The following is a 23,492-nucleotide window of genomic DNA, read 5'->3' as shown; positions in this document are numbered from 1 at the left end:
TCTGTCCGTATTGAGGCAGGAGTCAAGTGCGGCCTTGGCCTATGTGTTACAGCCCCGTGGGCCACAGACATTTTGGAGTGGGCATTGTCCCTCCTTTTGTATATATTGTACATACTGTTTATTGATTTAAGTATGTATTTATCTAAAATTGTACTATTACACTCATTTTAATCCATTCCTTTTGTCTTTGCGTTATTCCTGAGGGTTACGGGGTGTATATGTAATGTTGTTGCATCTGTTTGTGTGTATGGTGTTGGGGGTGAGGGTGGGGTGTTGCGTGTTGCATGTGTGTGTCACTCTCTTTTTCCTCCCCCCTCCCTTGTGTGTTAGGTGCAGTACTCGCCGTGGTCGTCTTCGTGGAGGCGTTCGTATTCCTAGTGTATGAGGAGGTACACCAGCATTGGAAAAATTTGCAGTTCGGGCTCCATGGCGTCGTGGTTATTCCTTGAGTGTTGAGAGGTGAGTCGTTTCACTTCAGTGTACTGTTTCCGACGTGCTTTTAATGGAGTTGGTACTGCCCCAGAAAAGCTGCCGGATAGGCCTTTTGTAATGCTGTGGGCAGTACATTGACATCAGCCTGGCTGTTGGCGGTTACAGCTGCGGTGTTTGTTGCTACCACCATGGCGGTCGAAGTGTTAAAGTGGCTGTCTGTGTTGGCGGTTTCTGCCGTTGTCATATTTCCATTTTTTTTTACCGCTGGCCTGTTGGTGGTATTGACGCCGCTTTATCACTGACCGCCAGGGTTGAAATGAGGGCCATAGTATCCTATACTTCCCGTTATGCAAATGTTTTCTCTCTCTCCTCTCTACACCAAAGAGTGTGATTAATTGTTCTTATTTGCCTTTGACTGCCACATATATTTGCCTTGAAAAAACCCAGGTCTGCATACCGCTTAAAGAGTGAAACACATGCTAGCTGGTTCATCAACCTTTAAGGAATCATAAATCATGCTTAATATATTCAGCCTACTGTATTATGAAGGTATCATTGACTAGAGTTTTACTCCAACTAATATTGCCAAAACTGTATAACCTATATATCTAACTTCCTTTAATGCAGTACCTTTCTCTTAAAAGAATCGGGTCTGCCTTTAAGTGAAAAAAAATTGTTTTAAAAAAAAAGTGACAATGATCCCCTGGGCCACTGACAACTCCCAAACAAACTTTTTTCCCATTCACAAAGGGAAATGGATCCCACGCAAACCCTTTCCTGTTTCTGATTAGGTTACCATATCCTTTGAGGAGTTGGCAACCTATCAATGGTGTGCGACAGAAATTGCGGTCACAGGCTGTGAATACACAACATTGTGGATCGTAGTTTGGAAGGGGCACCCTAAAACACCCCTTCTAAATTGTGATTCAAAAAGCATTTCTAAACCCATAGCTTGTTATCGATTTGAGAAATGGGTCTAGTACACTTATAAATGCCATTTAGCCACAAACCCGTTTATTCAGCAAATCACTTTTTGCCACCTCTAAATGGGTTTGTACATTTGGCCCCAAAGTCATCCTAATTCCCAGAGTCACAGCATTTTATTTGTAAATATAATGGTAATATAATGCCAAACAAACCAATACATTTTAAAGAATAATGATAGTCCGCATACATGTTTGCAGGAGAATGGGTGTGAATGTGAGCTCTCTTGGGTGGGGAAAGGTGTCAGGGGAGACTAGGGAACGAAACATCTTTGTTTTGATGTTGCTCCCTTGTTTCCTTTTTCGTAATAACAAATATCCACAGCACATTTGCTTCTGCCATAGACACGTCTGAGTGTTTTCTGTCAGGATAAGCATGGAATAGGAGCACCTCTATATTAATTAGTGATGTATAACTAATATAAGAAAAACATGTACTTCGCCGATTTAACCATCTCCCATTTTAATTGGGAATGTAAAGTGAAACTAACAAGGACAAAGGGCACTTCTCTGATTTACTCAGATTTATTCGTATTATATATATAAGGGAGAATTATAGAAAAACCTACTAGAAACTTGGACAAGTGCACTTCTCCAATTTATTCTAATGTATTCATCCACCATAGTAAGTGTGGATGGTAAAGCAAAACTAATATAAACAATGACAAGTGCACTTCTCCGACTTACTCAGATTTATTCACCTTCTATATTAAAGGGAGAATTATAAAAAAAACTAATAGAAACCAGGACAAGTGCACTTCTCCTACTTACTCTGATTTAATCATCTTCTGTATTAAAGGGGGGATTATAGAAGACCTAATAGAAACAAGGAAAAGTGCACTTCTTCGATTTATTAATCTTCTGTATTAAAGGGGGAATTATGGAAAACCTAATACAAACAAGGACAAGTGCACTTCTTCAATTTACTCTAACTTATTCATCCCCAAAGTAAGTGTGGTGGTAAAGCAGAACTAATGTAACCAAGGACAAGTGCACTTCTTTGATTTATTAATCTTCTATATTAAAGGGGGGATTATAGAAAACCTTACAGAAAGAAGGACAGGTGTGTTTCTTTGATTTACTCATCTGGTATATTAAAGAGGGAATTATATAAAACCTAATAGAAAGAACGTTAAGTGCACTTCTCCGATGCACTCAAACTTATTCACCCCCAAACTAAGTGTGGTTGTAAAACAAAACTAATATAAACAAGGACAAGTGCACTTCTCTGATTTATTAATCTTCTATATTAAAGGGGGGATTATAGAAAACCTTACAGAAAGAAGGACAAGGGTGTTTCTTTAATTTACTCATCTGGTATATTAAAGGGGGAATTATATAAAACCTAATAGAAAGAAGGTTAAGTGCACTTCTCCGATGCACTCGAACTTATTCACCCCCAAACTAAGTGTGGTTGTAAAACAAAACTAATATAAACAAGGACAAGTGCACTTCCCTGATTTACTCTTATTGTATATAAAATGGGTGATTATAGAAAATCTTATAGAAACAAGGACAAGTGCGCCTCTTTGACTTATTCAACTTCTATATTAAAGAAGAAACTTTAGAAAACCTAATAGAAACAAGGACAAGTGCACTTCTCAGACTGACTCTAACATATTCATCCCCTATAGTAAGTGTGGATGTAAAGCAAAACTAATGTAAACAAGGACAAGTGCACTTCTCTGATTTACTCTGATTTATTCATATTATATATTAAAAGGATAATTATAGAAAACCTAATGGAAGCAAGGACAAGTGCACTTCTTTTTGCTTATCGCTGATATTAATTGGGGGTGTAAGGGAAAACTAACACAAACGAGGACAAAAACACTTCTTTGATTTACTCCGAATTGTGCATTTTCCATATTATTTGGGGATGCAGGGAAAACCTGAAAGAAGCAAGGGCAAATGCATTCTCTGATTTATTGCCCCTCATTGTAATTGGGGATGTAAGCAAAACTAGTAGAAAGAAAGACAAATGCACCTCTCCCATTTACTTATGCCTAAAATACCACATAGATGATATCATCATGTGCCTAATTTGCACGAGTAATGACCTACCGTTGCTCATTGCCAGGCGCACTCCTGACATAGTTTTCCTAGCTGTCGAAAAGCAAAAACATGCTCCAGATATTAAATGTAACCCTACAGAATCCACTGTTTGATTTTTTTTCCAAGTACTCTCTGATATTATTTTGTGGAGCATATGACCACTGCTGGGCAAAGACTCTGATTTGATGAGCCTTTGATTGGATGCGCACTGTTCAGTGAGCACTTCCTGTGTGACAGTTTCATGGGTAGCCGTGAATGCAATGAAATTCAGAATTAAGCAACAGAAATATTATGTTTAAAATGTTGAGTTTAGTTCTATAATCCCCAAGAAGTCAATCTGTGCTTCCAGAACAGCGTGGCAAGGTGAAGATGCTATAGCTGCAAAACAATAGGAACAAAGTAAAGCAACCACAGGACACATTATGTTAGCAAGAATGCGGATGGGAGAGAACAAAAAGAAGGGAAAGAAGTCTCACTTCTAATATAACACAAAGTAACAAACTGCAAAAACATCGAAACTCCCTGCAAAATCACAGATTTAGAACAAACCAATTTTAAATCTTTGTTTCTGTCTTTTTGCTTTTGTTTCCTTATGCTCATGTGGAGAGGTTCGCCTCACACTATTAAAAATCCATACATACCTGCAAAAACGGTCTTTGACAACCCTCCTCATTCATTGGTTCGCTAAATTGTGATGGACGTTTCCTTCCACCCAATCCTGCGCACAACAGAGAAATAGGCCCTGTACAATTCAGCCATTCTGTGAGGGAAGGCATTTTCTCAGTTTCGAGTGCACTTTGAGTCTGGGGTTTTTGGTGCAATCTTTTATCTTCTTTAGTTTTTTTTATATGGTTTTTCTTTTTCAACTTCTGTTATTTCATATACTGTCAAAACGAACATTGGACAAGCCAATAGGTGTCGCCATTTCAACCTCTGCACTTGGCTGATGCTGTTTTACCAATGATGGGCAGCATCTGCCAGGATGCAAAGGATGAACAAGTATTGGCAGAACTTAAGTAAAACCTTTCTGTTGGGGATGCTGCTGGGAAATCGACTATTTAAAAAAAGCATAGGCTAAAGTCAAATGTATTTTTGCTCTCAAACATACACATTTCCGTAGTAGTAGTACCTTGCACTGAAGGGAGCTACTTTGTGTGTTGATGTCCTTGTAAAGGGGCACCATGCCATAACGCATAGTGAAATCAGATGGTGTTCGAAGGCGGCTGACCCATTACCCCCATGATGCATGCTGGAGTGGGTGGAGGAAGAATGTGAATGACAGAAAAACAGACCAATGGATGAAGTCTGGCTAAAGAAGCCTATGCCTAATTATGTTTGTTGGAAAATGGGTCATTGGTAAGGGCAGGTAGGTACCTACACTTAGCAATAGGCCACTAACCTCCACTAAGGTCCAGTTAGGTCTCAGTAAATTAAACCCAGCTCAACCCTTGGTAGCTTGGCAACGAGCGTCAAGGATTAACTTAGGAGACAGAGTGTAAAGCATTCAAATATCACAAAACAGTAATTAAATAAAACACAGGAAACAGTTTAAAAATCCAAAACCAATTTATAAAAATAGATTATATTTTTATCTTTAAAATGACACCAAAACGAATAAAATCGGATAAGGGGACCCGGAGATATGAATTTTTAAAGAATTATTATTTTCTTAGCGCCTAGAAACAAAAAGCGCCAATCGGGTCATCTGGTTGCACGTCGACCGGGGCAAAGTCAAAGTTTAAGGCCGACCGCGATGGAGCCCTGCTCGGCTACAGGCTGCGGGAGGCCTCGGTTGAAAGTTTACCTTCACACTTAGGCGGTCATTCTGACCTTGGCGGTCCATGACCGCCATGGCGGAGTGCGGCGGAAGCACCGCCAACAGGCTGGCGGTGCTTCCTGGGCGATTCTGACCGCGGCGGTAAAGCCGCGGTCGGAAAAGGGAAGCCGGCGGTTTCCCGCTGGCCCAGGGAACCCGCCATGGCGGCGCTGCTTGCAGCACCGCCATGGGGATTCCGAGCGCCTTCCCGCCAGCCTGTTTCTGGCGGTGTCCACCGCCAGATCCAGGATGGCGGGAACGGGTGCCGTGGGGCCCCTGGGGGCCCCTGCAGTGCCCATGCCACTGGCATGGGCAGTGCAGGGGCCCCCTAACAGGGCCCCACAAAGATTTTCACTGTCTGCTTCGCAGACAGTGAAAATCGCGACGGGTGCCACTGCACCCGTCGCACCCCTTCAACTCCGCCGGCTCCATTCCGAGCCGGCTTCATTGTTGAAGGGGCTGTCCCGCTGGGCCGGGCGGCGGTCTTCTGGCGGTCGGCCACCGGCCGTGCGGGAAAGCCGAAATGGCCGCCGCGGTCTTTTGACCGCGGTGCGGTCTTTCGGCGGGAACTGCTTGGCGGGCGGCGACCGCCGACCGCCGCGGTCAGAATGACCGCCTTAGTCTTTTTTTTTGAAGATTTTCTTCAGCGGGACGAACCTGCCAGTCCAATCCGACCTCCTGGATCCCTTCTCCTGATACGCGATGCTGGAATCCTCGGTGGAGATTTTTACCTTCGGACTTAGCCGTTTTTTCGAGGTGAAAATCCTTCGACCGGGGTAAACCTGGATCTTGATCCGACGTCCATGGAGCCCTCCTCGGATACGCTGGCTGGGAGGTCCCGGTCAACTTTTTACCTTCGGACTTAGTCTCTTTTTCAGAGATTTTTCTTTACCGGGACGAACCAGCATATCAGGCTGGGTCGCGGTTGAGGCAAGCCGGCTAGAGTTGCCGCGGCAGGTCGGTCCCTCTATGGAGCTTTTTTACAAAAGTTGTCTAAACTTCTCCAAACTTCTGGGGCTTCTCCCAGATGTCCTTTTAAGGTTCTTTTGGGGTCCACAGCTCACCCCAAGGGTCCAGAAGTTCTGAGATGGTCCTTGGGGGGTGCGGACTACAACTCCCAGAATGCACCTGGCGCAAACTCCTTTTTGGACAGTGGTCAGCTGGTCGCTTTCTTCAGGAGTTGGTGCAGGGGACTCTGGATAGCAATTTTTCACCTGTAGCAAACAGGGAGTCCCTCCTTGAACCAGTTGAAGCCAGGCAAAGTCCTTCTTGTGGTGAAGCCCAAGTGTGCAGCTGGTGCAGTCCTTCTGAGTGCAGGTTCCAGGTGCAGGCAGGGGTCCAGCAGGGCAGTCCTTCTTCTCCTTTGGTTCTTCCTTGTTGGAATCTGATGGGGATCTGCGGTGTGGGTGCAGGTCTGCCAGTTTTATCCTTGCTCCTGGGTGAAAAGCAGGGGGGTCCTGGTTCTCCAATCAGGTGCAGGGTCCTTCCCCCTGTGATGACCACTTCCTGGGAAGTGTGGCAAAAATCAATCCCAGGAGGCAACATTCTCTAAAAATCCATCATGGCTGAATCTGATTTTTGGAGGTTACATCTGGCTGAGCCCACCCACTGGTGCGGCTAAAAATCATAAACACACCCCTCTCCTGCCCTCTCCTAATCTAATCAAGGGGGCACCTAGTTGTCTGGGATTGCAAGATGTGGGGGTGTTGCTGGTTGCTCCAAATGTCCTTCTCTGCCTTTGAAGACCAGTTTGGCAGCCCTCCCCCTTCCTGCCTCACCATCTGCTGAGGGGAGATTCCCTCCCACAGGCACATTCCTTTGTGTGAAGCCAGGCCACTTCACACCTCATCAAGGCAGCTTGGTCAAGCTGCTCAAGGCTGGCCAATCAGAGCACAGCAGCAAAAACAATGCAGGGCTGAAATTGGCAACTTTTCAGGTAAAGTTTAAAACTCTTTACCTGAACAAGTTATATTAAATCCCACAACTGGAAGTTGTGGGATTTATAACAACAATTAATTTGATACCAAACTCTTGGTATGCATCATTTAAGGAGACTTTAAAATTAAAATAAAGTCTCCCCATTCTAGCCTATGAAGGTCATTTACTACAATGAGGGAAAAACGAATTTGGCTGTTTTTACCTCACCAGGGCTTATAAAACTATTTTTATAAAGTCCCTGCTTATAGTTACATGGCACCCAGCCCTAGGGGCACATAGGGCACATCTTAGGGGTGACTTATATGTAAAAATAAGGCAGTTTGAGACTTTGGAACTACTTTTAATTCCAAAGTCGAATTTGCATATAACTTTAATTTAAAAGCAGCCAGCAAGGCAGGCCTGCCTTTAAAATGACACTTGGCACCTCAGCAGTGCACCTATGGGTGCACTACCTATGCTGGGGTCCCTACACCTACATGCCCTACCATATACTAGGGACTTATAGGTAGGTTAACTTAGCCAATTATAATTAGCCTAATTTGCATATCCATTTTACACAGAGCACTGGCCCTGGGACTGGTAAGCAGTACCCAGGGCACAGCCAAGAGTCAGTAACCACCAGTACCTGTCCAAAAAGTGTGGGGGTGACCAGGGCAAAAAGGAGGACTTTCCTACAATGTTACATGCATAATCTTAGTAAAATAAAAAGGTCTTGGCGTACACCAGACCTAAAAAGGCCAATCAGTCTGCATTGGCTGTCAGCCACTTGCCGTTGTGAATATTATTCTAGTAATGTTTTTGTAAATCTTTACTACAATTAGAGAGAGTGGAAAAGACAGATTCATAAGATTGAAAATCAGATAAGTAGGGAGTCTTGCAAAGACGGAGATTGTGGAATTAAAAGATAGATATTGTTGCATAACTTGATGGACATATGAGTATACAGATTACAGATAGATAGTTAGATAGATAGGTCGGACAGGTAGGCAGATAAATAGATAAGTAGAAAGGCATACATACAGGTAGATAGGTAGTTTGTTATGGAAGTATAAAGGCAGGCAGACAGAAAGGGTTGCAAAGATAGAGCGATAGATAATTGGAAAAAACAGCACAGCGTAAATGAGTAATATAATAGTTAAGTGTCTCTATAAGATACAAGAACACTGAAAGCAAACTACAATGCCATACAGCAGGACATACACCTAAATGAGTTTACAAGTATAACTGTGGCCCTCAAGATACATACCATTGTGACATGCAACCCTGAAGTTCTAAATGCACTCCATTGCGTGCATACAAAAAGAGGCACCTGCAAAAAACAGGTCCAAATGAACACAATCTGGCATGCTGTGAAATAGCAGCACCCAGAAAAACAGTCCACACCAAAATGATTTTACAACATCATTAGCAGGAGAGAGGGTTTGAGAAAGCAGGAATGTACCCTGCCCAACATTAAGGCCTCGGAGTAAGCGTTTTAACACATCGAGCTCTAAACAAAAAGGTAATACTAAAGTAATAAAGTAAAAACAAAAACATTGGGATGGAAAGGAACTACCTTGTGTGCGGATGTTCTCTTTCTGAAAGGGCAAAATGCTGGTACTGAAATTGAAGTTAGACGCTGGATGAAGTAAGCTGACCCATTGCCCCATGCTGTGTGCTGTAGGGCAAATTGTGAATGACAAAACAACAGACCAATGAATGGAGAGAGCTGGCTGAAAGCCCACCTTAACTAAATATATTATTCCTATAATTTTAGTAAAAGTAAATGGTCCTGGCTAATGCCAGACCTACAATTAGCCACACAAGTCAATTCATAGCCATGTGCATGTGTGATATATGACAAACATGCATCACCATACATTGACACACCTACAAACTGAAGCAGACACAATTTAATTTGTATACTGATCCAAGGTGGATCAATAGATTTAAAAAGATACATTTTACTAGGACAAAAATGCTTTTTTGTGTCATCGAGGGGGCTAAATGACACTTCAAAGAAATTAAAATTAAAAAAAGGGACTGCGGGGCTCGGTCACAATGGAGGAGCAGGTGTACAATGGGTGGGGGTAGAGGCAACAAGAAGTGGGTGGGAGGAGCATGGGAAAGCTGTTAACAAGGGAGAGAACAAACAGACACCAGAGAAGAAGCACTGAAAGAGATCAAAACAGAGAGCAGTGGAGTTTGGTGGGGGAAATGCACACACGAGAGAGCAACACAGAGCTCAGGGGTGGCAGATATTTATTCGGGGAGAAGCACACTTGGGACATAGATGGAAACACATGGACTCTCACGGTGTGCTTAACTAAAAAGAAAAAAGTATTTGTATAATTATGAACAGTGAAAGGATACAAGGCAGCCAGTCAAAAAGACATAGGTGGTCATTCTAAGTTTGGCGGGCGGCGGTCGCCGCCCGCCAAACTTACGCCGCCAATTGGCCGCTCCGCGGTCAAAAGACCACGGGGGCCATTCAGACTTTCCCGCTGGGCCGGCGGGCGGACGCCAAGGGAGCGCCCGCCGGCCCAGCAGGAAAGGCCCTGCAACACAGAAGCCGGCTCCGAATGGAGCCGGCGGTGTTGCAAGGGTGCGACGGGTGCAGTTGCACCCGTCGCGAGTTTCACTGTCTGCTATGCAGACAGTGAAAATCATGCTGGGGCCCTGTTAGGGGGCCCCTGCACTGCCCATGCCAGTGGCATGGGCAGTGCAGGGGCCCCCAGGGGCCCCACGACACCCGTTCCCGCCATCCTGTTCCTGGCGGTAAAAACCGCCGGAAACAGGCTGGCGGGAAGGGGGTCGGAATCCGCCATGGAGGTTCAGCCCAGCCAGGGGAAATCCGGCGGGAAACCGCCGGATCCCCTTTTCTGACCGCCGCTTTACCGCTGCGGTCAGAATGGGAAGGAAAGCACCGCCAGCCTGTTGGCGGTGCTTTCCGTCATTCACGGCCTTGGCGGGTTTTACCGCCAGGGTCGGAATGACCCCCATAGAGTCTATTTCGTGGCAAGGGAGAAATGCAAGAAGAGGAAGGTGAGCCATTGAATGAGAAGCAAGAAAATGAGTGACATTATCTTCAAATGAAGGTAACTAATGGGCGGGCTGGAAGCCCACTGTACCTGTTTGATAAGGTCATTTGCAGGCATATCTAAAAATTGCCAAGGCAAGAACTTTTGGCTTTGTTAATGCTTGTATTGTTAGGAATTGCTCGCATATGTTCCTGCCTGGAAATTCTCATCTCATTTTCTTGCCCAAGAAATTGTAAATCTTACACCAGTACCATGTACTCTAACAACAATCATTATTCAACTGTTCCCTTAATAACTGTAACCCTGTTCAGTCCGCATCTGTGTTCACCTACTCCACCAGTATACGATAAAATTAAATTGATATTGATATTTATTATAGATCGCAGCGAATTTCCACGGATGTCTTGGTGCAGACAACTACAAGATAAATGACAAAGAAAGAGTCGAAAACACAGAGACCAATAGACTAAGGGCCTGATTCTAACTTTGGAGGACGGTGTTAAACCGTCCCAAAAGTGGCGGATATACCACCTACCGTATTACGAGTTCCATAGGATATAATGGACTCGTAATACGGTAGGTGGTATATCCGCCACTTTTGGGACGGTTTAACACCGTCCTCCAAAGTTAGAATCAGGCCCTAAGTAAAGCCTAGACTAATACTGTAGCACAAAAAGCCAAGATTTCAGTTGTTTCCTGAAACATGTCAAATTAGGCAGATTTTTTAACTGGATCGGCAGTGTGTTCCAGGGTATGCATGTTAAAAAAAAAACTTTTGCCCTCCCAAGAGACTATGGGGGTTATTACAACTTTGGAGGAGGTGTTAATCCGTCCCAACTGAGACGGATATACCACCAGCCGTATTACAAGTTCCATAGGATATAATGGACTCGTAATACGGCTGGTGGTATATCTGTCACTTTACCGTCACTTTTGGGACGGATTAACACCTCCTCTAAAGTTGTAATAACCCCCTATGTGCCTCATTACGAGTTTGGAGCTGAGACAAGCCGACTGCCAAATTTGCGGGGATGAGACCGCGCCAACCCAGTGGCCTCACCCTCAGTCTATTATGATGTTCCCACTGGGCTGACCGACAGGAACATTGTATTACGATGTTCCCGCTGTCAGCCTGGTGGGACCAGTGCTACGGTATTGGTCTCGGCTCTCTTAAGTCAGCCGAGACCAATACCGTAGCACAACAGCACTGTTGGAATGCACAGTGTCTACTGTCACGGTCCACAGTGTGCATTCTGAGGGTGCTGGGCAGGGCTGACCCGGCACTGCCCACACTATGGTCGTGGGCAGTGCAGGGGCCCTCTTGTAGCCCCCAGCAATTCCTTTCTGCCAGCCTTTTCAGGGTGGCTAAACCACCAGGAAAAGGCTGGCAGAAAGGGAACTCATGATCTGCACGGCGGTACTGAACTCTGCGCCACAGTGGCTGACCACGAGTCTGACTGCCATCAGCCCATTGGGAACCATGTTCTTGGCAGGGGGGACGGCCCCCTGGCGGTCCAACTGCCAGGGTCGTAATGTGGTCAGACCGCCTAGAGTGCGGTGGTCCGACTGCCATCGCAAAGCTTGTAATGAGGCTCTTTGTTAATTTTGGTTATTATCACTGTTTTTAATGCTGCAGACAAAAGGAGGGACTCTCCTAGGCATATACCAGGAGAAGGACTTCCTCAGATACTGTGGCGCTGTATTATGCAGAGACTTATGGGCCAAACAGAGAGCCTTAAAAGCAACTCACTTTTTATCGGCAGTCAATGGAGCTCAAATAACTTGTGAGAAACTGAATTAAATTTAGGTGATCTCTAGAGAAGGTGTGCAGCTGCTTTCTGTAAAATTTGAAGTCTACTAAAAAAAGTTGTTGAATGCCCAAATAGAGGGCATTTCAATAATCTAACCTAGTAGTACCAGCGCCATGATTACTGATTTCTGCAGATCAAAAGAGATGAAAAGATAGTCTTTAACATTCTTGAAAGACAAAAACAAGAGGAAGAAAGCTTAAGGATCTGATCAGAAAAAGTAAGATTAAGGTAAAAACTCACACCCAAATTCTTGACTTTTGGAACAGGAAGAGGAAGGGGACCCAAGTGTTGCAGCCGCCTAGCAGAATCACAAAAGGAAACAACCTTACCAAAAAGAAGGACCTCGGTTTTATTTGAGTTTAACTTAAAGGAATTAAGTCTCATCCAACCGACAACGTCATGCAGTTGTTGAATCGCACAAGACATCCTCACCATCACTGGAAATCAACACCACAATTTGGGTGTTGTCAGCCTAGAAAATGGTCGAAAAGCCAGAAGAGCAAATAAACCTTGCTAACGGCGCAGCATACACATTGAACACTGTAGGGTTCAGTGATGCCCCTGAGGAACCCCACATGGCAGTGAAAATGATCTTTCCTAGGGCGACAGACTAATCCCTGTCAATTAGAAATTTGCAAAAGAGATAAAACGTTATTACACAATTCCCTATCTTCTCTAAAGTGTCCAAGAGGACGGAGTGATTCACTGTGGAAGGCTTTGGATAGGTTCAAAAGCATCACCACAGCCTTCTATCCGTTGTGCATAGTACATCTGATTTCCTCTGTACCCCCACCAAACCTGATTCTGTACTGTGATTTTTCCTAAAACCATATTCGGCACCATCTAAAACATCATTTTGATCTAAGTAATCAGAAAGAGCCATGTTAAGATGCTTTTCAAGAATTTTCACAGATATATGCAAGCGTGAAATTGGGTGAAAATGTTTTTCCTCCTTAGGAATGAGATTGGCTTTTTTAAATAGAGGGAGCATAGAAGACTTTTTTCAGAGAAGAGGAAACTGTCCGGAAAATATAATATCGTTCAGAAGGGAGGTGAGAGGACCTAACACAGTCCCAGCAACGTTCTGGAGGAGTTTAGGGGGACAAGGGTCAGAGGGAGCCCCGACTTTCTGTCAGGTATAATCACTCCCTCTTCAGTAAGCAGCGGGAAATTCAAGAACTAGTAAATCTGGAATCTCAGTACCTGTGCCTCGAACATTACCATTATGACTAATGTCAAATTCCTCATAGGCTAACTCCACTTTATTTTGAACGAAGCAGGCTAGTTTATCGCAAAAGGATTGACAAGCTGTTGGCGCATTAGTTGAATTAAATTCAGAGAGGAATTTTACAGCCTTAAAATTCTTTTGACAAGTTTCTAGCTGAATCAGTTTTCTCAGTAAAGAAATTATTTTTCTTGAGTATAATCAACTCCTTTCACTCTTGGATAAGTAATTTACATTCGTCTCTTTCACCGAAGCTATAGTGTTCTCTTCACTTTTACTCTTGTTTATGAAACTTTTGTTTGAAGGCCCTGAGTTTAGTCGAATACCATGGAGTTGGCAGATTTGAGGGGAGCCAATTTGGTAACGTTTGAATTGATCCAGTCTGCGAAATTAAGCTAAGCTATATTAGGATCATTAGGGAGAAGGGGCATAGTAACAGTTAAAAGATCACTGAGTTCAGTTTCGTTGATCTTATTTCAGGCCCAGTATTGTACGGCCTACACACTTTTCCTAGCTGGCTGGTTAATAACTGGAAGAGTTAAACTAAAATTAATTGCTTTATGGTCTGACCATATTCCAGCCACAAATATCAGACCAAAGTCTCCACCTCATTTCCACCAATATTAGCTTCTTTGACAACCTGTGAGTCTCGCCATCTGTGGCAGGTGGTGCATATGAGAGACCATTCATACGGCAACACTGAATTCTTTGCTACCAGACATCACAGTACCAGGCATCAGTGTGACCTTGGCCAGAGCCAAGTTGCAATTGGAATTGGCAAACAGACATACTATGAGCACAACTAGATGAAATCATTGAAATGATGTATTCCACCAGTAAATTCCTAAGCCATTCATCTTCAGCATAGACCTACTACTTACCTTAGAGAGGGGAATTCATGTCTTTATACATTTCTAGAAAATGTCACAAATTCTGTTGTGGACATTATGACATCGAAACACAGTCTCAGGTCTTTTCAAGGGCTTGATCATTTTCTACAGGGAAAACGATCTTATCACTTGTTAAAAAAGAGTTTAGTGCATGGGTACTTAATCACAAAAGTGATAGATATCCTTTACGCCATATTACAAGTGAATTAATATATAATGCTCTTATAAAAAGGTGGATAGGATATCCAACATGTTTGGGATAGTCTACCCATCTGCAATACTCTAGAGCAGGCTCTTAGATTCATCCGTCTTTGGATTTGCTTGTCACTATATGGATGTCAGCAATATAGTGCTATATTTATATTGAATCCACTACATCTACCTGCCACCACATCATAGAGTAAGTATAAAGTTACTATTTGTAACTCCATCTATACTTTGCAAGGTAAGTATAAGTGAAGTAAGGATAGCAATTGATTACTTGCCTTGTAATCAGTGGTGTAGCAAAGGCCCCCACAGCCCCTGCAGTGCGGGGGAGTCTCCTAGCTTCAGGGGGCCCCCTTAGCATGGCACACAGTGCATGGACAGTAGGCCCCTGACTGGCTCCAGAGGGTAGGGGGCCCCCTCAAGGTACTTTGCTGGGAGCCCCCTCATGTTTTGTTAAGCCACTGCTTGCAATACAGTGATAAGTGTATTTAGTGGCTATGATGTTACTGGATTGTGATATATGACATCCATTTTAGTGGTCGTTGGGACTGATCCCCTTGATTACACAAATGTTAGCCGTTTATGAGTCCATCTTTGGTACCCTGATCAATAGGAATACACATTTGCTTGCTCCCTCTGCAGTCGCGGCTTGCAGGAGGGAAAAGGGACAGGACAGCACGGCGCATGGTGGGGAGGGTGGAGGGGGAACCAAAAAATATATATTTTTAAAAACATACCTTTTTCCCATGATGCGCAGCACCATCTGCTTCTCTCCCGTCTCTCCAGGCTGCAGGCACAGGCTCACAGCCTGCCCTGCGGCCAATCCTGATTCTGCTCAAAGCAGTGTGAGGATTGGCTGGGAGTTCCCAGCCAGGGTGCTCCCAGGCAGATTGGGAGCCTGTGCAGGCTCTCTCCAGCCTAGCAATACAGTGCCGGGCTGGAGAGACCCTACTGCGCATGTATGTTTGGCCGGCCAGAGACGGCCGGCCAAACATATATGCGCAGTGAGAGGGAGTGTAGCATTTCCCCTCCGTCCATGTCACTCCCGTGGCCCGCCCAAATTATAGAAACAACATAGTAAACTGTGTTTACTATGTTGTGTCTATAAAAGTTTTGCAGCTCCTGCTGCTGGCGGGGGGAGGGGTGACGCCCCTCCGCCGAAGCGAAGGAGCCGTCCCTGACCCTCTGTCTACCCATTCTTCAAAATAGCTCCTAGTTCCTCGTAATAGTAACTCAAGCCTTTGGAAATTGACCAATATTTTGAGATGTTTGTTGTTTTACAGTGTGTTAAATCATATGATGTTTCATATATTTCATATCTCAGTCAAGAACTTCAGTCACTAAAACCTATTTAACAACTGTGCCTTAGTTCAGCCATATATACATTTGAATTAAGGAGGACCATGGTTTAGCAGTGTGAAAAACTCGATGTTCAAGGTGAAATCAGCATTTTCTTGTGTCCGAGTAGGTACGATCTATGTTAGGTTGTCTATTTCACCTGTAACATGCTATATCTGTGTATCTTTTGCTCTGTTAAATGGACCTATAGGAAGGAACATTGGACATTCTTCTAATCCATAACGCTGGGTAAGAAACTCAGGACAACACCTTTCTCTTTCGCCTACACACAGCCACAAAATTTGCTGTTCACCAAGCTTCTGGTCATATTTGAAGTTTACCTATGATGCAACCCATATCAGAATGATTGGTTATTCACTGCAATAACTTCATAATAGGCTTATTTAGCCTTCACACCGGTTAACTCAATTGGATTGACAGTCATTAATTCAGGCAGTCAAACTCAGAGATTGTTTTCAACTTTTCAATAGTGAAAGTCAGCATTGGCTCACTTGGCCTTCCTAGATCCCTCAAGAGGATGCGGCTGACAGAAGCACAATGGAAGTAAGTGGCAACTTGTCTGCTGTTGACAAGGCTTACATACATCTTATGGAGTGTCAAATGAGGAGGTCTTCCAGCTCTAAGGTAGTCAGTAGCCAGCTGTATTTGCCCTGCAAATGGATATAAAAAGATCCCTCCTATAGATTGCTATATTATTTGGCATCAGGAAGAATTACTCTTCATTTCACCGCTTTGTTGTAATTCTCAAGTAAATGTTTTTGATCAGTTCACTTAAAAGGGTCTCAGTAAACATATGCTCCATCTGGTGAGTCACAAAAATGTACAGAAATTCAGTGATTGCTTTCATATTTCCCATATTTCAAAAGAAGAAAATTGGTTGCTACATTTTTACATTTTGTTGTATTAGAATGCTGTATTTCAAGAAACGTCTACAAGGCAGAAGGTGCTGTTTTTTGGCATATCCTAACAGAGTGATCCATATTGCTCATTGCTGTAAGCAAGGCCAGCTAATCATCATAAATGCAAATTCAGTCTTCAGTAGAAGTAGCATTGTGGGTATGTGGGGGAAGCAGTTAAAGGTACAAGAGTTCCATTAGTTGGCGTTAAGGTCACACATTCCTCAGACAACCTATTTTTCAATACTGAAACACAAGTTATTGTTTCTCTTTTAACAGATGTCCTTTGACCCATAAGTATGGATGTGATAGTCGATGTGATAGTCGGAGCTTGGTGTCTACAAACAGTCAGGTAAGTGAAACCATATTTTAGTAGTAATCTGTGTAGGGTTCAAGAATGGCCTGGAGGAACTCTTGACATTGGTTTGGCTGGGAAGTGTTTTGCCAGCGGTTAATAGCTATCAAACAATTGCACTGACATACTAACTCAGTAGGGAGTGCATGTCTCTACCTTTCCTTTGCTCTGAGCTGGAGCCCAAACTAGCATCCTTTACCCTCAGATAACCCAAGTGGACTTTTCTTCAAGATGGGCTCAGTCTTACTGAACTTAGAACTCCCAGCAACTGTGGGACACTTAGGTGGTTAAAACAGTATGGCCTGTAAGTGACTAGTAAGTACAGCATATTCTGTGTCTCACTCCATTTCCCTTCCTGTTTCTTGCTAGTGCAGGGCTTTCCATCTGGAACGCTAACCCAACACACTGCTATCTCCGGCTCAGATCTCAAGCTGAAATCTAGGGCTTCTACATACAAGACCTCATTCCTGCTCCTACAACCAGTAACTCGACTCCATCCTGCCACCCAGGGCTGCAGTCAATACTGTGAGTGGATTTGCCACTCACCTGCCAATACTATCCACCTGCCACTGTACTGTGACTGCCTTTGCTGACATCTTGGGTCCATGTGGGCAGTGTGCACTGCTACTATCTATGTGGTACCTGTTCTCTATGTTTTAATGAAACTTGAGAAAAGTTTGTCACTTTCCAAGCCAAAACTATTGGCATTGTCCGTGCTTATTGATTCTTGGATATATAACAACACAAGTAAGTCTACTGGAGCGAGATCTTGTAATGGAATGGAAGGTAACATTTTCCAGTTCTACTAGCCATCGTAAAAAGGTAAGCATGATTCCTGGGAACATAGACACACCCTCCTGTTTTTAGCTTCAAATTTGTGAGCAATCAACCTGCAGGTCAGGCAAAGCTCCCAAGGTACAGAAGCAAATAGACATTATAATACTGAAAATGCAGGAGAGATCCTCTAAATGAGTGGGAGAATTGGGAGAATGGAATACCTCCATAATACTGGAAATTCAGGAGAGAGCCCCTAAGCAATTGGAAGAATGGAACGCCTCCCTAGGACTCCACCGACTTAATAGTAACTAATCACAAGCTTCATTTAAGTAGACAAAAAATGCTGCTTAAAATATTTATAAGAGGCTGTGTGGGAAGCGACTTTACAGGCAAAAAATCAGAAGGGCTTTGAAAGATGGATCAAGAAATACAACAACTTAAAAAAGAACAGTGGTCATCATTGAGAGAAATAAAACGTAAGCAATAACAGCAACAATGGACCAAACTTCATGATTGTTATAAACAAAAACTCAAAGAAATTTTGGTCATTCATAGGATTAGGGGAGTACTATATAGATCACAATAAGTGGGAATTATACCTTGCAGATAGGTATGGCTCCACTGATCAATCTCCAATTACACAAGTTGCAGTCTCTCAAACTTCCAACTTTTAAGGAGATAAGTACTTGTATTACGGAGACCAGAACCTCTTGTGCCCCTGATCGCAGTGGGACCAGGCACCATAATAGAGAAAAGTGCAGCCAACTGGTCTTAACTTTCCTTGTCCAATGTCTTTCTGTCTAGCAGTAATATTCCTTTGCCTTGTAAAGGATCCGTTTTGCAGTAGTTATACAAACGAGCTCCTAAATCAGAACCAAGCAGCCACTTTATGAGAGCTTTACTCAACGTGTATGGGAAAATCTTAAGCAACTTACCATTAATGAAACTATCAGCATGGGTGAATAGTTCTTCTGTAATTTCTCCTCCTTAGATTTGTTCCAAGTCAGCTTGTTCGACCATGAATAATAATGTGGTCATCAATTTTTGCTTTGTCAAAAATGCTTTTTATTTTAAAGGCAGAAAACTATGTGCATGTTTTGTTGGCTATTCTGATGCCTTCAACATGGCGGGTCATAACAAAATTTGGTCCATATTGGCACTCTGGGAGATTGAGAATCCACTCTTGAGCTGATTAATAAAGTAACATTCAGATACCCGGGTTCAGGTTAAATGGAGCGATGGTAGGGGTTTGACACCCCACAATAAATTGTTATAAACAACAAGGGGAACCCATGGATAACAAGGAACCAGTGGTTCACTAATTGTATTAAAGAAACAATGGTCCCTAAGAGATTAAACAAATATATATACGCTTAAGGGATAACAGTCATACCCATATGCCCAGTCCAATCAACACAATATATAATTTAGTAGCAATTAAATTACACAAAGAAATGTAAGTGGGAAAACATTTATATAAGAACAGATTCAGACACATTTGTGGCAAAGCAAATACATCTGATAAGTCACAATTCAGCAAAGACGCATTATAGCCCTTATGCATCTAATGAGCAATTCACATACGATCAAGGTGTCAAAGTTGATGACTTTTCAATCATTTTAGCAAAACTAGGATCATCATCAGGACTAAAATAAAAATAAGCCTGCGGGCACTGAACATGGAAGGGAAACTACATAAATACGGACTGACAATGAGCACTAAAAAGTTCAAAAAGCGCTGCTAACATAATAGTAGGACATGACCGATAACGGAGGACAGCGGTGAAAATAACACCGTCATGTCAACCCACAAGGAGAATTATGATTGAGCAATGCCAATGTTAAAAGGCCGGGACTACCATAATTGTAGGTCATGATCAATAAACTTAATAGAAGGAGAGCAGGGAATATAACACCATCATGTCAACCCACAATTGAGATCGGACAATGCCAATGTTAACATCACGCAATAAAGCATCAAATGGTTTAAAACAATATGCATTTTATCTGCTTTATTATTTTCATTATATATTGTTGATATATTTTCAGTTTGAGACAATAAGAAGAGAGATTGTCTGAAACCTGGCCACTCCGAAATTCAAATGCTGGTTTTGTTTTTTAAACTCAGTAATGCCTTCAACTGCAGTTATTTTACCTCCAGGGTGATAATCAATCAAACAACCTGTACTGTGAGAAAACAAAAATCATGTGTTTTTGGAAATAAGTGTTGTCCTTCAGGAGACTGATTGATAAATAAAACATTGAGCTTCTGAAGAATTACACCTATCTTGGAGTAGAACTACAGGACTCTCAGCACTGGTCACAGCATATTGAAAAACTGAATAACGTATTAAACTTGCAAATGCGATTAAATGTTTTGCCACAAAGCATGGAGGAGGTGCAATTGGTATAACCATTTTTGCTTTTAAGTTTAAAATAGTTTCTTCACTAAGGTATGGTTCAATTATAATGAATTCCAGATTCTTAGGGAAGCAGTATTATATTGTATTTTTGTGTTAATAAATTAGCTAATCTCAGACAATCTGTGCCGCATGTTAGATTGCGTTTGGAAGTGGGGATTCACAGAGTTATATTAATTTATTAAATTATATCTGTGATTGCGTGATATCCAACACAGTAAAAGGTATGATTAAGAAGGAAATACTAACAATCAGCAGGGCAAATGCAATTTTTTCGAGCTATCAGATTTAAATTATGATGAGAAATGACAGTTTACGACATTAACAAGTCTTCCTAACATGAACAGGTCGATTAACTAAACAAGTGATTAACTTAGTGCAATTTAAAGGAGATCAGTAGAGATGCTTGGGACGGAAAAATAATTGTTACAAGACTCTTCTAGCCATATACATCAAGATTATCTTGATTTAGCATTAAGGCCATCTATGAATTTTTTTTAAACCCCTTCACTGCCAGGCCTTTTCACCCACTTGTGCCAGGCCTTCTTTTGGCTATTGGGCAGTTCGCGCTTAGGCCCTCATGACTTTTTGTCCACATAAGCTACTCACGCCAAATTTGCGTCCTTTTTTCCAGCATCCTAGGGATTCTAGAGGTATGCAGAGTTTGTGGGTTTCCCTGGAGAAGACCAAGAATTAGCCAAAATACAACAAAAATTTCGTTTTTTTTAAAAAAATGGGAAAAAGGGCTGCAGAAGAAGGCATGTGGTTTTCCCCCTGAAAATTGCATCAACAAAGGGTTTGTGGTGCTAAAATCACCATCTTCCCAGCTTTCAGGAACAGGCAGACTTGAATCAGAAAAACACATTTTTGGCATTTTACTAGGACATACCCCATTTTTACTATTTTTTGTGCTTTTAGCCTCCTTCCAGTTAGTGACAGAAATGGGTGTGAAACCAATTGCTGGATCCTGGGAAGGTAAACATTTCTGGAAAGTTTACAAAATTCTGAATTCAGCAAGGGGTCATTTGTGTAGATCCTACAAGGTTTTTCTTACAGAAAATAAAAGCTAAAATAAAAACATATTGAAATTAAGGTGAAAAAACAGCCATTTCTCTCCATGTTTTACTCTGCAACTTTTTCTTGCCATGTCAGATTTTCAAAACTATTATACCGTTACATCTGCTGGACTCTTCTGGTTGCGGGGATATATTAGGCTTGTACATTCATCATCAACCCTAGGTACCCAGAGCCAATAAATGAGGTGCACCTTGCAATGGTTTTTCAATGTGTACTGGGTATACAGTAAATTACATGGTAAAATATAAAGAGTCGAAAATAGGTATCAAGGAAACCTTTGTACTTCCAAAATGGGCACTAGATAAGGTGTTGAGAAGCAGTAGTTATTTGCACATCTCTGAATTCCAGGGTCCCCATACTAGCATGTGAATTACATGGGATTTCTCAAACAGATGTCTTTTTTACACAGTGTCTTACATTTGGAAGGAAGAAATGTAGAAAAAGACAAGGGGCAATAACACTTGTTCTTCTATTCTGTGATCCCTAGGTCCCCCGATGAAAATGGTACCTCACTTGTGTGGATTGGCCTAGTGCCCACAAAAGGAAATGCCCCAAAATACAACGTGGACACATCACATTTTCCTAAAGAAAACGGACCTGTTTTTTGCAAAGTGCCTACCTGTGGATTTTGGCCTCAACCTCAGCCGGCACCTAGGAAAACCTACCAAACCTGGACATTCCTAAAAACTAGACACCTATGAGAATTCAGAATGGAGTGACTTGTGGGGCACTCACCAGGTTCTATTATCCAGAATCCTTTGCAAACCTCAAAATTTGACAAACAAAAAAAAAATCATTTTTCCTCACATTTCGGTGATGGAAAGTTCTGGAATCTAAGAGGAGCCACAAATTTCCTTCTACCCAGCGTTCCCCAAGTCTCCCAATAAAAATGGTACATCACTTGTGTGGGTAGGCCTAGTGCCCATGACAGGAAATGCCCCAAAACACAACGTGGACACAGCACATTTTCCTAGAGAAAACTGACCTGTTTTTTGCAAAGTGCCTAGCTGTGGATTTTGGCCTCTAGCTCAGCCAGCACCTAGGAAAACCTACCAAACCTGGACATTTCTGAAAACTAGACACCTAGGGCAATTCAGAATGGTCTGACTTGTGGGGCTCTCACCAGGTTCTATTACCCAGAATCCTTTGCAAACCTCAAAATTTGGCAAAAAAACACACACTTTTTCTTCCCATTTCGAGGATGGAAAGTTCTGGAATCTTTGAGGAGCCACAAATATTTTCTTCCACCCAGCCTTCCCCCAAGTCTCCCAATAAAAATAGTACCTCACTTGTGTGGGTAGGCCTAGTGACCACAACAGGAAATGCCCCAAAACACAATGTGGACACAGCACATTTTCCTAGAGAAAACTGTCCTGTTTTTTGCAAAGTGCCTAGCTGTGGATTTTGGCATCTAGCTCAGCCAGCACCTAGGAAAACCTACCAAACCTGGACATTTCTAAAAACTAGACACCTAGGGGAATTCAGAATGGGGTGGCTTGTGGGGCTCTCACCAGGTTCTGTTACCCAGAATTCTTTCCAAACCTCAACATTTGGCACAAAAAAAACACTTTTTCCTCACATTTCGGTGATGGAAAGTTCTGGAATCTAAGAGGAGCCACAGATTTCCTTCCACCCACCGTTCCCCCAAGTCTCCCAATAAAAATGATACCTCACTTGTGTGGGTGGCCCAGGTGCCTGCAACAGGAAAAGGCCAAAAACTTATAGCGATTGAGGGGATAGCACAGCGAGTTTATAAGCACCATTTTTTCTTTTATACATTTTAGGCTGACTCTGCTTGGGGACCCACACAAGTGAGGTATAACTTTACTTGTGAGACTGAGGGGAGCGCTGGGTGGTAGGAAATTTGTGCCGGTGCAGTGATCCTACAAAGGAAAGTGAGGAAAATATGCTTTTTTAGCAAATTTTCAGGTTTACAGAGGATTCTGAGTAAGAAAATGTTGGGGGATCCACACGAGCCACACCTCCCTGGACTCCTCTGGGAGTCTACTTTTCCAACATTTCTGGGTTTGGTAGGTTTCCCTAGACAAAGGCTGCACCCAGGACAAAAAACGCAGGTCTCCCCCCAGGAAAAAGAGGTAGTTTTGTAATAGATCATTTTGATGTATCCACATTCTTCTGTGATGTTTCAAACACTAAAATTGTGAAAAGAAACATACTTAGTTTATGTTAAAAAGACCCCTCACCCACCAACCAAGTTGGTGGCATGCTTC

The 23,492-nt window shown here is 42.7% G+C and overlaps 1 protein-coding gene across 2 annotated transcripts in view; it reads left to right on the top strand.

The window, feature by feature from the left end:
• LOC138268374 (toll-like receptor 2) overlaps window positions 1-23,492 on the top strand; it is a 104,284-nt gene that overhangs the window by 52,239 nt on the left and 28,553 nt on the right. The window contains exon 2 of one of the 2 annotated variants that reach the window (XM_069217947.1): window positions 16,912-16,984. The gene's annotated coding sequence lies outside the window, so the exon portion shown is untranslated. Of the gene's footprint in view, window positions 1-16,911; window positions 16,985-22,111; window positions 22,154-23,492 lie in introns of those variants that run through there. The other variant, XM_069217948.1, reaches the window with a different exon arrangement.

Source organism: Pleurodeles waltl, chromosome 12 (genome assembly GCF_031143425.1).
Source record: "Pleurodeles waltl isolate 20211129_DDA chromosome 12, aPleWal1.hap1.20221129, whole genome shotgun sequence".
Lineage (NCBI taxonomy): Eukaryota > Metazoa > Chordata > Amphibia > Caudata > Salamandridae > Pleurodeles > Pleurodeles waltl.
Note: the sequence above shows the minus strand (reverse complement) of the source record. Positions and strands in the feature narration are given on the sequence as shown.